Below are 15,814 nucleotides of genomic sequence, written 5' to 3'. Positions count from 1 at the left end.
AAGTTGTCAACTCATTTGTGAAAGAAAAAAAAAAAGCAGGGAAGGAAAAACCAGAAGCGACTGGTTACCTACAGGTTTAGGTAGGAAAGAAGGCAGAAATAGAAACTGTGTGGCACAGATGGAGGGATGAAAAAGAGTAACTCCTCTGAGTATATCTTTTTGTATAGATTCTTAAAACCAAAATAATAGTCCACATATTTATAAAACAAACAAAATCAAAAGTGGAGGAATGGGGTTAGAAACTGTGAAACTATTTTACATATATACTAGATTTAAATAAGTAGGTTGTTGGAGAAAGAAGTTAACAATTAGGGAAAGAGGGAAAGTACTGCAAGAGATAGAATTAGAGCTATCGGCATAAATCGTGGCTTTTAATATATGCAGATACTAATATACAGATGTTATATCAGTTAGTATACATACATGTAATATATTTCCTAGCTCTGTTTGCTAAAAGGCCTAGAAGCAATGACACTTATTTCCTAGCTCTGTTTGCTAAAAGGCCTAGAAGCAATGACACTTTAGTAATAATGACAGGTATACCCAGGACCCAGGTCTTGATCTCTAACACCATTCTCCAATAAAAAGAACCAGGGTTTATTGGAGAAGTGGTGGATCCCTAAACTGAGGCAGGAAAAAACAAGATGAGCTTGGAACATCTTGTAGTACCAGAAAGAAAAGAAGTGTTTAAAAAATAAAAAAGATGGTGCTTGATTAAAAGAACACAGGAGTCACCGGAAGGAACTCCTGAGAGCCAAACATGGAAAAATTTGAACAACAAAATAAACAAATGATCATTCTGGACTTTAACCCATACCATAAAATTTATACCTATGAGTCCAAAGTGATAAAATCAATAAATAAATAGAAAGCTTAAAGGCTTAACAATCAATAAATCTAGAAGGAAAAGGGAATAGAGACATTTACAATTAGACAATTCCAAATGTAAATGCTGCAGACAAGATCTACCAGGAGGAGAAATATTATTTGCAAAGTCTAAAAATAGCTCCCACAAGATAGTTATCAACTATAAAGGGAAAGACAGTAACTCTATAGAACACACCCATTTAATCAACCAATCACCACCACACTGACATCATGACCCTCCTGATAAGATACACTGAGAAAAAAATGTCTAACCTCACTCCTTTCATGACAAAACATTGAATAATCCAAACTGAAGGACATCTTATAAAATACCATCAGTAATCTTCATAAATGTCAAGGTTAGGGCTGAGGATGTAGTTTGTTGGCAGAGAACATGCTTAAAAGTCTTGAGTTCAATCCCAAGCACAATAAACACATACATACATACATACGTGAGTGAGTGAAGAACATTTACAAATTAGAGGAGACTAAAGAGAAATTATGAGCTGTAGACATAGCTCAGTGATAGAGTAATTGCCCAGCATGTGTAAAGCTCTGAGTTCATCCCCAGCAAGTAGGATAAAGAGGGGAGTAGAAAGCTGAAGTCCCAATTTACCCTTCAAACACATTTTTTATCTCATTTACTGAGTGTCTACAATGTATAAAGGGAAAATAGGTTAATGCACACTTGTATGTTTGGATCTCTAGTGACTTTTTTAAAGAAGGTCAAAAATGAAACCACAGTAGCATTCAGCTTTCACCACCTAGCCTAAATTTCAAGTACACCCAGTCACCACAACATAAAATGGTATGTAAGCTAAGATCAAGTAGTCTGCTGTCTGCTTTTGAAAGAGCAGTTCCCTCAGGAAGTTGGACTGCTTCCAAATTCTAATATTTCTGAAAAAGATCACCAATGTGGTAATATTAATAATATTAGCTGACTACATTAGCCTCAACGATTCAACAGTATTAATCAGATACTTGATGTAATTTAAATTCTACAGAGGTTAATTAAGACCCATTCCTTTGCATATTTATTAGTAAGACCTAAGGTAGAGATACATATAATGATTAATAAAAAAGTACATATAATTTTACAAAACCAATAATCTTGTTCCCACACTATAGTATTTCAAACTTAAGTCACTAAAGAGTTTTTTTTTAAAGTGGAAAAATCTTCATCCAAAGCTAATAAATCCTTTTTTTATTAGAACTGTAAGATTATAAAATGCCTTTTTTATTGAGGTCTTTTCCTGAACAGAAAAAAGTATCCTGTTCGACAAAGGTTAGCACTATTTCCCAACTTTGTTATCTTTATAATAATGCATACATTAGAATAGCCTGAAGGTATAACATTAAAAATCAATCAAATTTAACTTGAAAATTATTTAAATACAACATATGTGTAATACAGTAACCAAAAAATCTATAACTTCACAATTTCAATCCTTCCCAGAACAATGAAATGATCAAATGCCTTTTCTTTTTACAAAGTAATCCCTACTTAGTAGCAATCTAGTCAGGAATGGAGGTGTGGCTCAAGTGGAAGAGCACTTGCCTAGCATCTAGCATGCACAAGACCCTGGATTCAATCCCCAGTACTGCAGGAAAAAAAGAAAAAGAATAAAAGCAGAATCTCTTGTGAGCAGGTTCTGTTTTGTGGGCTTGATAAGAAGGTTAAAAATGGTCAAAATTCATTTTTTCAACAGGCCATATTTCACAAATAGCACAAATCAGTAAATTTAATGGATTGTAAAACCTTACACGTAGTTAGTTATATGAAGCTATTTCTACTCTCCTAATCTTTCCTGCTTTTTATTTCAACTTGAACATTTCAACCAAGTCTTTAAAATATTCTTTTCATCACATCAGTTTCTAATAAAAAACAAAAACTACAAATGATTTTTGACAAGGTGCCAGGACAATTCAACCAATAAAAAACTGTCTTCTCAAGTGGTACTGAGACAATTACACTATCCACATGCAAAAGAATAAAGTTGGGGCTAAGGGCATGGCTCAGGTTATAGAATATCTGCCTAGCACACCCTTAAGGCCCTGAGTTCACATCCCAGTACTGTCAGATTAAATAAAATAAAATTGGACCCCTACTTCACACACCACATACAAATTAATTTGAAATGAATCAAAGACATAAATGTAAGAGCTAAAATTTCAAAACTCCTAGAAGACAGCATAGGAGTAAATCTTAGGAACCGTGGGTTCAGCAAAGACCTTTGAGACATAACTAAAAAGCAAAATGACACAAAAAATAAATTAATTAGGTAGGGTTCATCAAAATTAAAAATTCTGGTGCAAAGACCTGAGTTTATACTCTAGCACCACCAAACAAAAACAACAAGAAAAAAATTTTAGCACTTCAAAAGACATTATAATGACAATCCACTGAATAAGAGAAAGTATTTGAAAATCTTGTATCTGATAAAGACTTACTTCCAAAACAGAACTCTAAGTCAACAATAAAAATACATATACTAAAACAAATAAAATAAAGATTAAAAAAAAAAAAAAAACCACAATAACTTCATACAAAAGGCTCTGGGTTTGATCCCTAGTATCCTATCCCTCCCCTCAAACAAGACAAATATGTCGAGTAAAAATTGGACAAAAGATTTGAACAGATAGTTATCTACAAATGGAAAATGACCAATATGTGCACGAAAAGATGCTTAAAATTATTAGTCATTGGGAAAATGCAAATCAAAACCACAATGAAATAGCACTCCCCAACCACTAGCAAGGCCTATAACAAAAGACAGGTAACAAGTATTGACAAAGATGTAAACAATCTGGAACCCTCACACACTGCTAGAAGGAACATACAACAGTGCAACCTCTTTGGACAACAGTTTGGTGGTTCCTCAAAATGTTATAAGTTAACTCATATAAGAAAGCAATTATACTCCTACGTATATACTCAAGAAATTAAACCGGTGGCTCACATCTGTAATCCTAGCTACTCAGGAAGACAGAGATCAGGAGGATTATGGTTCGAAGCCAGCCTGGGCAAATAGTTAGTGAGACCCTATTTCAAACCCCAGTATCACAAAAAGAAAAAAAAAAAGGAAAGAAATTAAAACATATCCACATAAACATGTTTATGAATGCTCACAGCAACATTCACAGCCAAAAACCTTATCCAGCCTTTTTGGCAATTCATTGCCAAATGAATTGAAACAATCCAAATAAATGGATAAAGAAAATGTGGCACACAGAGTATTATTCAACAGCAGAAAATTAAGTACTAGCCAGGTCCTGGTGGCTCACACCTATAATCCTAGCTACTTGGGCGGTTGAGATCGTGGCTTCAGGCCAGCACCAACAAGTTCTAGAGACCCCATTTCCAAAATTACCGGAGCAAAAATGAACTGGACGTGTAGTTCAAGCGGTAGAACGCCTGCTTTGCCAGCACAAACCTAAGGCAAGAGGTAGATTAGCACTGGTCTAGGGCAGGGAGCCCTGGAAGAAACAGGTTCTTTTGGGGAGTAATGAAAATGTTCTAAAACTGTGGTGACAGTTGTACAACTTCCAAATGGTTTTCAATATGCTCAAAACCACCTGAATTGTATACTCTAATAAATGATTTGTATGATATGTCAATTATATCTCAATAAGAACTGTTTTATTAAAAAGTTGGGGTGGGGTGTATAACTTAGTGGTAGAGTGCTTGCCTAGCTTGTGTACACAGGTGAAGTCTAACTTCTTACATAGATTCCAAGCCTACTAGACTCTAGATCCATTATCTCGAATATTCTACCACTAGAATCTTCCATGCTATGCACACAGATCAGGACCCTTAGAACCCAGTATATACTGTGCTTATTTCAAGTCTAACTCTTTGTTCATATTGGCCACTCACTCATAATTCACTCCCCTTGCCCATCCAAACCCTGATTGCAGTCCTGTTTTTGTTTTTTTGGGGGGTTTTTTTGTTTTTTGGCAGTACTGCCGTTTGAACTCAGAACCTTACACTTGCTAGGCAGGCACTCTACTGCTTGAGCCATGGCCCCAGCCTCCTGACTCTAGTCTTATTAAATTTTCTTTCTCTCTCTTTCTTTCTCTTTTAATTCATCTACCCATTCAAGCTATTTCTAAGGCCTAGTAAAAAAAAAAAGAAGTCAGTGGTAGAGCACTTGCCTAACAGGTGCAAAAAAAAAAAAAAAAGTCAGGAGTCACCTCACCCTTTCTCACATTCTTCCATTCTACCTTTAAGGGTTAGTCCTTTCCAATTTTTGTGAATATATTCTGGTTCAAACTGGGCTGCGCTCACTTTCTATTTCCACCTACTTTCTCCCCTTGTCATTTCAAAATTCTGTTTGCTACAAAACTTCAATCCATATCCCACATGGATATAGTACTTTCCTCCTTCCTTCACTTACTCCTTACAGTAACGTTTCCTGAAAACCAAGTAAAGAAATCAAGGATCATTTGTTGTCTCTCTGTTTAAAAAAAGAGAGAAAAGAAACACACACACACACACACATCATAACTAACAAATACTACTCTGGACACTAGTTATACTTGAATATATTGATGAAGCTGGATCCAAAGGAATAAAAAAAAAGAGGGGACAACAGCAATGTTACATTGTTTTAACACTGTAAATAACTACAGGCACAACAACTCAAGTGTTTGGTTTACTGATAAAGGTTTGAGCCCTCCTCTTTTTTTTTTTTTTTTTTTTGTGGTACTAGGGTTTGAACTCAGGGCCCACACCTTGAGCCACTCCACCAGCCGTTTTGCAAAGGGATTTTTTGAGATAGGGTCTGGCAAACTACTTACCCCAGCTGACTTCGAACTATGATCCTCCTGATCTCTGCCTCCTGAATAGCCAGGATTACAGGCACGAGTCACTGGTGCCTGGCTCAAGCACTCCTCTTTCTAACGTGCAATTTTAACTTCTAAGCTACATGTCAAAGGTGAAAGAATATCCCCAAGAAACAAGTTAATTTGTATTCCAAATTGACTATTCAAAAGTGTTTTCTGATAGCAAACAGTTAAGTAATAAGAAAGATGCAAGGCTGGGGGTGTACCTCTCTGGCACAATACCAGGCACTGGGCTCAAGCTCTAATACCACACAAATAGATGTGATTTTTTCCTTCCTTCTTTTCTATCTTTCATTTTCCTGCTTTATATGTTATTCTTATTCATAAAACAAGTTTTTATAAGTAGTATTTGACTACAGATATTCCTCTTTGGTCTTACACCAGCCCTATTCCTGAGTATCTACACTTCAAATACAGGTTGGCCACTTTAGCTTTGTAAACTGAGTCAATGTTATTCCATCTCAAAGGATATTATATGGATTAAGGATATAGCTTGGTGGTAGAAAGCTTGCCTAGCATGCCCAAGACCCTCAATCCCCAACACTAAAAGAAGAGAAAAGAGGAAAAGAAAGAGGGAAGGGAGGGAGAGAAAGGGAAGAAAGGAAGGAAGGAGGGAGGGAGGGAGGGAAGGGAGGATATTATTTAACTGTTTTCAATTTAATTACATATCAGTGGAAAACAATTTACAGCAGCCTTGAATGCTAAAAGTGAATTGTGATGATGTCCACATTAGCCCTAAAAGTATCTGCAATCTGAGGGATGGAATCCAGAATCTTAATGTGTTAGGTGAATGCTATACACTGAGCTACATCCCCAACCTACTCCAACCTACTTAACCAACATTTCATTCAATAATTATTTACAGACTGCTATCTGTATTCTAAGCACTATTCTGGTACCATCAAGTCCACAGTGAGTAAAAACAGACAAAAAATTCTGCCTTCATGGATCTTACATTCTACATTCTACTGACAAAATTCGAAGTCTTATAAAGAGTCAGGAAGCACACTGGGCTCAAAAAAAAAAAATACAAAACTACTACTTGCTAATAAAAGTCATAAAAACTGACAAATTTCAAATGTACTTAAAATAGCTTAAACCATCTCAAATTTCAGGTGAAACTACAGCTGAGAAGAGTGAAAAACTCCTGGTTGCCAGAAAGCCAAAGAACTGTAAGTCATTTGAGAATTCAGAAGTAGCTTAGGATCCTGCAATATTTCATCCAGGTATATCTCAGCTGGTTTATTCACTGTTTGAAGTCATACACCTGGTTGATAATCAAGAAATAGTTTCCTATTAACTCAAAGTATTATTCCTAAAGGAAAAACAGATTGTGTCCCATCATTAGAGTTTATTCCAGAATTTCTCCTCAACAACTCAATGAACTAACTATATCACCACCCAGAGTAAGCTAGCCACTGATCATGGCAACCTTATTTTATGGTCTCAAATCATCCCAAAACTGACTATAGTCTTCATGACTAAAGTCATAGAGGCATTTCAGACTCTTTGACTAAACCTGAAAGCTAAAAGCTAGACCCTTCTTATATGAGCAAGTGTGGTCTTGCCTCTGATCTGTGTTATCATGCTCTAGTTATCAATAAGCTGCCATATGAATGTGACACTGTCTATCAGACAAAGGTATCATTAATTAACCTCTGTAAGTCTTTTCTCTAGCCTTGCAAAAACAAAATAAACCTCAAAGCATAATCTTCAGACTCATACGCCATTATTGGTCAAGAAGGTCACTCAATTAAGTGAGTGTGGCCCTTATGTTTTAGAGAAAGGAAAACTGATGCACAAAGCAGTTAATGTGACTAGTCCAGTATAATACCTCTATTAACACAGAAGAGCCTAAATGAACCCAAGCACTTCTGAATTTATCAAGCTAAGTCTTACATGTTAAGGCTAATAGGCACTATTTCTGTTTCCAAGCCAAAGTCTAATATCAAAAGGACAGGGGTATTATGAAGTGGGAAGATGGGGGAGGATCAGTTCTTTATGTCCTCCTCATATACTAATTCCTTAGATTATTATGCATAAAATACTTTGAATCTGGATTTCTGTTGTTCTTATTGCTTTGGGTGAAATAGGATTTGAACTCATGGCTTCATGCTTGCTAGGCAGGCACTTACTGCTTGAGTCACACCTCCAGTCAGCAATTATGTTTTGGCTGCCACCTTGTTTGGTATCTCCCCTACTTTCCCTGTTCCTACAAAAAGAAACCTGAAATATGACTGAAATCCATTTAAGCAACAGAATTGGGAAAAGTCAGTTGGCAGAGAAGAAGCTATGTACACCTAATAGGTTAATTCTTACTCATTCTAACTTCATTCAGATGTCAACTTCTTCCCCAGACCAGACTTATAGCAGTTATCACTGTAACCTGTTTCATAGTATTCTGTCTGTTTACCTTTTTAAACCAAGTTCTTTGAAGGCAAAGATTGTATCGTAGCTTTTTAACCACAGACCCAGCACCAGTCTGGTATATATCGAAGCCCCAAAATAAATGGCTAAAATGTGGCAATCCTCTCCATTATGATGTAAAGCATGGTTTTTCAAACATTTTTTAGAAGATGGACGTTTTTAAAAAGAAATCTTGTGAGTGCCCATGGCTCATGCCTGAAGTCCCAGCTACTCAGAGGCAGAATCATGAGGATCCTGGCTCAAGGCCAGCCCAGGCAAATACTTCTCGGGCTGATGGAGTGGCTCAAGTGCTAGAGTGCCTGCCTAGCAAGTGGGAGGCCCTGAGTTCAAGCCCCAGTACTGCCAAAAAAATACTTCTCAAGACCCTATCTCAAAAATACTCAACACAAAAAAAGAGCTGACTAGTGGCTCAAATAGTAGAGTGTCTACCTACCAAGTATGAGGCTCTGAGTTCAAACCCCAGTAATTCCAAAAAAAAAAAAAAATCTTATCAGAAACGCCAATATAGCAAAGCAACACATTAGTTTTAGTCAAACTCTCAAGTTGATTAAAAAAATAAATACTGACTTTGAAACCCATAAAGCTATGGCAGGGAGTGACAGCAGATGAACTGTAACTCGGTATCTGAGAAACTTTTCTCCCCTTTTTATGTCTTCCTCTCCCTTTCTTATGTGAGGACCTGCCCTCAATACTTGACACTTTTGTGATGGTGGGGCTTAGGAGCAGAGAAACTGCTGGCCGCCACATGATCTACAGAATTCTGGTTATAATGGCATTTTACCGGAGGCCTTGCTGACTTCTGACCTAGCAGAAACATGTGCTGAATCAAATGTGGAGAGCCTATGCTTTAAGGCTCAGTGAGGTGAGGATAACCTACTTGTCTAACAGTTATGTGGCTGTGAACTAATTAAAACAAGGTACAGTATCACTGTGTTCTAGATTACTCCAGAGTTTTTTCTGCATATAAACTTTCCCCCCGACTCTCAAAATATAGGGAGAGTATTCTTCCTTCCAGTCCCACATGCAGGTTGGGTGAGAAATAACCTAACATAGTAAAAAAGAACACCCATGGGCATGAGTCAGTTATAGCAGTCTGACTCACAGACCACCTTTTTTTATTAGAGTAGGTATCTTGGAAACGCAAATACTTGCACTTCAATATCCTCATCTGTAACATGTGAACAATACCAATCTTATTAGAATACTTGGAAGAATTCAATAAAACCATGTTTGGCTCCCAGCCAACACGAGGCACTCAAAAAACCGATATTATTAATATTATTCAGATTTAGATTTGGCAGAGAGGCAAAAGATAGGAAACATCACTGGCTTCAGCCTGTAAGATAAAACTGAAAATCAACAAAGGGGGAAAAAATGAAAATTGTAATGCCCCCCAAAAAAGCAATGGGAATACTGGTTTCAGATAAGATAGATAAGGATAGAGATGGATGTATCATATGTCTATGACAAAACAGTTGAGGACACAGGTCATTTTCTGGTTGACACAAGTCTGTACCTATTTAGTTACTGGGAAGAACCCACTGTCTGATTTGCTTATCTGAACTGGCTGCCCCCAAACAGAAACTAGACTCTCCAGAAGAGTCAGCAGCCCTGAGAGAAATTATACCCTGAAGTCTTACCATATAAATAGAGAGAACACTGTGTATTCATAACAGACTGCAAAACTGTTCTGTGTAAGTCAGAACTATTTGAGCACCTGAATTCAAACTCATTTATCATAAATTCTTTGAAAGGTGAGCAGTTTCAATCTAAAGGAGGCTTTTAATGAGGTCCCAATAACATACTGAAAAATATAAGCAAGACTTTCTGTGTATGGACAGTTTTCTGTGGAGACAAGCTATGTAGCTTTCACCAAAATGTCAAAATTAGGGCTGGAGGTGTGGTTCCAGAGGTAGAGTACCTGCCAACCAAGCATGGGAAACCCTTAGGTCAAACCCCAGTACTGCAAAAAAAAAAAAGTCAAAATTATTTATCACCCAGAAAAAGGTTAATAACTGTTAAGATTCTTAACAGAGCCTCTATCCAAGTCAAAGCAAATATTTTTTGAAATGCCAATTTTATCAGCTGTTTCATGTTGGCCTATGTTACGTGAGCCTCTAGCATATTTCTCTTTTGCTTTTGGCTTTCATATCAGGGTTTTTCTTCCTCCACAATCCTGCCCACCCTCTACCAGTCACTGTCCTTTGAATCTTTTGCAGTCAGAGAGGCCATTTCTCCTTCAAATGACATCATGGGCCTTGCCATGCAAAACTGATGCCTAATTAAGTAGCTTACAGTTTATACTCAAATCTATTAATGCTAACACTTCCCTTCATTTCTGATTTGTCATTTGAACACTAAATATAAATGAAGGACATCTTATCATGTCAAACTCTAATATTTTTACAAATTTAAAATATTGTCTGAAATAATTTTTATTAGCATGTATTAATTGTTCAAAGTTTCGTTTCCATATACCCATACTGAACTTACTAATTTGATGCAAACAACTTGACCCATACATTTTGAGAAACAGGAGATCTATTCAAGCCATGGAAAGCACAGCTCCAGCTCTGTGCTCCAGTCTCTGCTTCAATGTTACCAACTTATCAAATACAAAATCCCACATTCTCTGTGATTAGAATAGCAGAACTGCTCTACTTTAATGCCTTGTGTGTGTGTGTGTGTGTGTGTGTGTGTGTGTGTGTGTGTGTGTTGGTTCTGGGTTTGAATCGGGCTCACACTTGCTAGGCAGGAGCTCTTCTGCTTGAGCCACTCTGCCAGCTCAATTCCATTTCTAATCAATTGTCATTATCAGTTGATAGCATCTCACTACATGTATGTTCTGATGAAATCTGTAACCTATACTTCATTTACTATTTATGTAAATAGTTTTATTTATGTATTTGTATTTTACTGATTGAAACCCTTCAGTGTGTAAAGCAAAGAGAAGATAACAGCAGTGTAGAATACATCAAGATGAAAATTTTAAATTCAATGACATGAGGCAAAATAAAAACTTAAAACCACATAAAACTAAGTATCCAATATTACCACAAGTGGGTTTTTTAATGATCTTCAGAAATAACATCTTAAATGTATACATCTTTAATAGTTGTTTATTTAAAAAAAAAAAGCCTCAGTTGCAGCAGTAACCACTTTTATATTGCAACCAACTCTGTGAGAATCCTTCCTTTGTGAAACACACTGAAAAAAAGCACCCCTGAAACAGTCAAGCCACAGTTCTTTGTGTCCAAATAAGCCACCAGATTCACCAAGCACTGTCATAGTCAGCACTGCAGGTCCCACTTATTACTTTGTACATCAAGAACACATACTAGGGGTTTCCTTTCATTTCTGTTTAATTGCCAAAACAGCTAAAGATGAATGCACTGGTGGCACAGTTCAGAAACAAGTACGGACAATCAAGAAAAAAAACTTAGAAAGGAATTTAAAATTCACAAAGTACTAAGTAAAGACATACAATTGAGATCCAGCACTCAACTCTACCTTCAAGTAGGCAAACCAGCCAACTTTTACTCTCCCAGTAAAGCAATTACAGATGTTGATCAAAACTAACCAGGTTTTCCATGAGCAACACTAAGCATTCTCATCAGTGAGTAATTCTTAACTTAATAGAATCATGCAGAATAAAAACATTATGAAATCAGCACACACATCACACTGGAATGGAATTTATCCTTCCTCTGCACCACACTGTCTGGAATGAAAAAATGTGGACTAACAGTATTAAAATAACAGAGAAAATGGCTCTTGACAGAAACCAAACACTGACCTGAAATGACTCTAGAAGGGAGATGCCTCTCCCTTCCCAAAGTAACCGATACAGACAGGAATCACACTAGGACTGTGAAAGACTGCGGCCCTCGATGCTGTTTATTTGCTCCAATACTTTACGATCGCTAAAAATCGAATACACGGTAATACAAATACAAAAACACAACAGATCTGACATCCGATGATTATTTATTAGTTCACACAAATACAAGAAATGTGGGGTAGAGGAATGCATGATGAAATGCTATTCTCAGGTAAGTAATACCTTGGTAAATCTCGGCGGAATGTGTACCCTCACCGGCTAGTTTTTTACTAAAACACCTGGTCACCTAGATTTTTTCAATCAAAGCTGTCCAAAAGTCTACAACGGAACAGGTAACATGAAATTAGAAACATTCAAAAACTATAGACTTTTCTCCGGGAGCGTGGTACCCTCCAGACACCAGGCCTACGAAGAGCAAATTAAAGTCTTTTTTAAAATATTCAGCAAAACACAGGGCTTTCCAAGAAGTGACACTTTTGGGGGTGATGGGTAATGTCTGTTAACTTCCTCTTCCTTTCAAAAGGTCAAAGACAGGGAAGCGTCCGGTGTACCATTTCCTCCTTAGAACGCGTCCTACCACAAACCATACCCCAGCTCCCCCAATCGCTGTAAACTATTAGGCAGAGGGAGTGCTTTTTCTGTACATTCACACCGAAGCCTGGAAATCCAACTTACCTCGGGAACGAGCTGGTTAGTTTCAACCAGGAAATTTACCAATAAAGTTTACTAGGTAGTAATAATAATTCGGAGAGGTCAGCAAGCCCCACTGTAGGGGAAGCTGAAGGCAGGAGGCTGGGCTCCCGACGACAATCAGCCTTGCCCGCAGGGCTGGTCCCAGGCACCAGCAAATTCTGCCCAATGAAGGGGAGGGGTTTGGGGAGGAAGCGAGAGGAGGAGGGTCCCCGATCGAAAGGGAAGCTGCGGAGGCATGGCCCACTGGAGTCGGTGCTCGCGGTACTGCACAGGGGGGTCTCGGGGACCTCCCGCAGTACTGCTGCCGGGGCACCCCAAAAGCTCCAACCAAACCCGGTGCGGGGGCTTGAGAAGAAGGAGCAGCAAGAGCAGCAGCAGCAGCAGCAGCCCCTTTCCGGGCTGAGCTGTGGCCACCGGCAGGAGGGTCCCCGGAAGGTCCCCCTGGACTGCGGGGTCCCCACCCCGCCCCGGGCTGCGGTGACAAGAGCCGAAGGGCCCACAGGAAGGTGAAAAGGATACTGTTGGGGCGCCTGGGTCTGGAGGGCCCTGATGTTCGGGTGAGGAGGGGCCGCTGCCGCCGCCGCCGCCGCTGCTGCCGCCGCCGGGTGAGGAGGCGGTACCGCTGCTGCCGCCGCCGCCGCCGCCGCCGCTCCGGTGCCGGGTCCGGTTCCTGCTGCAACCGCTGAGCCTGATTTCAGAGCCGGTTTCTGCGGTAAACTCATGGCAAAGCGAAGCCACCAACCCCCCCAGAGCGGGACCGGGCGCGCCGGGGTGCAGGGGCCGGGGGCAGCAGGGGGGCGGGATGGGGGCAGACCCGGGGAGGCGGCGGGAGCGGGGGACCTGGGGGAGGCTGGGAGGAGGAGGAGGAGGAGGGGGCCGGGGCCGGTCACACACGCCCTCCGCCGCCGCCGCCGCCGCCGCCGCCGCCGGCAGCAGCAGCCGCCCCGCGGGCCAGCACCACCGGCTGCCTGTCTCCGTGACAACGCGACCCCAGGGGGGGGGCCGGACACGGCGGGGGCAGGAGGCGGAGAGACCGGACCTTTCACGGCAATATCCTCATGGGCCGGCGGCGGGGGGTCTTTGTCCCCCTCCCCGGGGGAAGCGGCGCCCTTCTCGGTAGCGGGGCTCAGGCGATGCCGGCGGATTTTCTTCACTCAACGAGCAGAGCATCCAACATGGCGCTGCGGCCGCCTCCAGCAGTCCGGCAGGACGGCCGCTCGGAAAATATCGGGCCTTTTCGGAACGGCTCGGCAGGCCGAGGGTGGGAAGCTCCTTCGGCTCTTTCCGGAGACTGAGAGCGGTCGGAATTCTTCGGAAGCACTCGGGCGCGTCTTCGGCCGATGTTCGTGAGCGCTCTGGGGCTGACAGCTCGGCGACCCGGGCTTCTCAGGCTCGTTGCCGCGAGGGTGCGGGGCAGAGGGAAAGACCAAAGGAGAGGTCTGGCCTGCTAGAGTCCTCCCCTGCGGCCTGGTGTAGAACAATGGTCACCGCCCCGGAGCCTCCAGTCCACAGAGCGGCGGCGAGGCGAGAAACCCGGCTTCCTGTGGAAGGAACCGCTTAACCAGAGTGAAAGCCACCCGCCACAGGGACTTATTAGCATAACAAATGCCACTCTGGGTCTCTTGACGACGCATTTCACATACATTATGTCGACACGTACTGGTAAATGGAACGAGGAGCCCCATTTCCAAAGAGGCCCGGAGAGGAAAAGTGACTGGCCCAAGATTACCCCAGCCGTGAAGGGACAGAGCCTGTCCTGGATTTGAATTCTTCCATCGCTTAGATGAACCTTGCCGCCTCCCAAGTTGGCAGGGGTCTGTGATCTGATTCACCTTATCTAATCAACAGGCTTTACTGAGGGCTGTGCACCCCAGGACTGTGCAGCCAGTGATCAGCTCCCCATCGTCCTATGCTGGGGTAACATTCGTTGATTAAGCCCCTTCCTCCCTGGCTGGACCTACCAAAATCACTCCGGCTCCCACCTTGCACGGCCCATCCCCAGCCCTTGTCGCAAGCACATAGTAGCATTGAGTCTCGGGATCATGGAGCTGTCCAGGTACAGGGCGCTTCCTCTTCATTAGTCATAAAGTCCCATGAAATAGATAGTACCCTTTTCACAAATGTAAAAACTGTGACCCAAGGGAGGCTCAACACCATCACGCAACAGAGCTGCTGAGAAAATTGAGGTTCAAAACTGACAGGAAGCTTTGCCAAGGTCGTGTGTGTTAGGGTGAACAAAAGGAAGCTATGTTAGGTGGACTCCCTGGTGTAATGGTGAGCACTCTGGATTCTGAATCCAGTAAGTTAGAACTGGACCCCCTCCCCCTTTTAGATGACCTACTGGAAACTCTTCACCCAGCCCTAAAGGAAAAGAAACATCTACCTTTAGCCATTTACTAGAAACTCCTCTCCTGGCCTAGAAGAAATGACCCACCCTTAAACCATTACCTCAAAAGGGTCAGAGGGCCGTTGTAGACTTTCCTGACCAGTGACCTTCCTGGGACTTCTCTACCCACCTTCTATGTCTACCCCCTAAGTGGTGGGCTCCAGCTTTCTTGCTGGGGACCCCTCCATAGGACACTCACAATAAATCCTGTGCTGGCGTTGGACTGTCTTCCCTCCTATCCATTCTGCTCCTCTTTCATTCCAATAACCTGGATAGTTTAGTTGACAGGGGCAAGATAGTGTCCAGTTCTGACTCCTGCTACACTGCCTCGTACTGCCTGCCTTTTTTTTTTTTTTTTTTTTTTAAAGCTTTGCGTGTAGTAGAAGCTTAACTCATGACAGCCCCTGGGAGCCCCGGATGCTCCCTCAAGGATAAAAGAGCGTCTGGAAGAGGGTGGGTGATACCACAACCCCCTACCACCTCTAGCTGGGGCTCCACAGTTCCTGGCATTGAAAAGAAAGCCCCATCCCCCCTCTCCAGACTGGAAGACAGCAGCTACTTCCTATTTTGAAATCCTAAACCGTTTGGATTTGTAGCACCTGGTTATTTAAGTTTGGATTTTCTACTCCTCTCCAGACTTGATTCACTCCAGGAAAACTTACCAAGTGGTCCTTTCCATTGGTTCTCAGATTCCCATTTGTGTTCTGAGATGGAAGCCTTTTTTTATCCCAATCAAAGTCTGTTCCCAGCAAAAG

At 41.3% G+C, this 15,814-nt stretch overlaps 1 protein-coding gene across 7 annotated transcripts in view; it reads right to left on the bottom strand.

Moving 5' to 3' along the window:
* Positions 1-13,316, bottom strand: part of Eif4g3 (eukaryotic translation initiation factor 4 gamma 3) — a 269,231-nt gene extending 255,915 nt beyond the window's left edge. For 5 of the 7 annotated variants that reach the window (XM_074081102.1, XM_074081107.1, XM_074081115.1 and 2 more), the window contains exon 1: positions 13,193-13,316. The gene's annotated coding sequence lies outside the window, so the exon portion shown is untranslated. Of the gene's footprint in view, positions 1-12,655; positions 12,775-13,192 lie in introns of those variants that run through there. The other 2 variants (XM_074081117.1, XM_074081081.1) reach the window with 2 other exon arrangements.
* Between the last annotated feature and the right edge of the window lie 2,498 nt (positions 13,317-15,814).

The sequence above is a fragment of the Castor canadensis genome, chromosome 7 (genome assembly GCF_047511655.1).
Source record: "Castor canadensis chromosome 7, mCasCan1.hap1v2, whole genome shotgun sequence".
NCBI classification, from domain to species: domain Eukaryota; kingdom Metazoa; phylum Chordata; class Mammalia; order Rodentia; family Castoridae; genus Castor; species Castor canadensis.
Note: the sequence above shows the minus strand (reverse complement) of the source record. Positions and strands in the feature narration are given on the sequence as shown.